The sequence below is a fragment of the Arachis stenosperma genome, chromosome 10, assembly GCF_014773155.1.
Source record: "Arachis stenosperma cultivar V10309 chromosome 10, arast.V10309.gnm1.PFL2, whole genome shotgun sequence".
Classification (NCBI taxonomy): domain Eukaryota; kingdom Viridiplantae; phylum Streptophyta; class Magnoliopsida; order Fabales; family Fabaceae; genus Arachis; species Arachis stenosperma.
Window position 1 is genome coordinate 107,955,024 of NC_080386.1, and position 637 is coordinate 107,955,660.

The window sequence follows — 637 nt, forward strand, 5'->3', positions numbered from 1 at the left end:
TCTTTTAAGTTATTATATTAGCTATCCGTAAGACCTCGTCAGGTTCTTTTTTAGATTGCTTTCGATAACTTCTTACATTATTCTGTGTTCATCTTTGCCGATTTGTAGAAAATGGTTGGCGTCTTTAGATCGTCCTTTGGGTGAATCGCGTTTTCACCTTTATCGGACGATTGTCTTTATCGTGGTCGCGCAGTGAATTTCTTTTTCACTTTCTGCCGACCTGTTGCTTTATAATCGGACGATGAATACTTCAGATTAATGCGTCTTGGAATCTTTGTAGAATATCTAAATAAACTTTATTCAAAGAAAAATGTAAATATATACATGTGGGAATTTCCTTGTTCCTAGGTCTCGACATGGTGCCTCATTAAAAAACCTTTTCAGGAAAAAGAGCGCATCCATTTAGTGAGATCCTTTACCTTTTCTAACTGTAGTACCTTCTTAGGTTGCAGGCGTGCCATGATCGAGGAAGCTCTCGTCCATCGAGCTCGGATAGTCTGTAGTAGCCCTTCCCCAGTACTTCAATGACTCGGTAAGGTCCTTTCCAGTTAGCTGCCAGCTTTCTTTCTCCGGGTCGAGTTGTTCCAATGTCATTTCTGATTAGGATGAGATTATTTTCTGCAAATCTTCTCGTCAC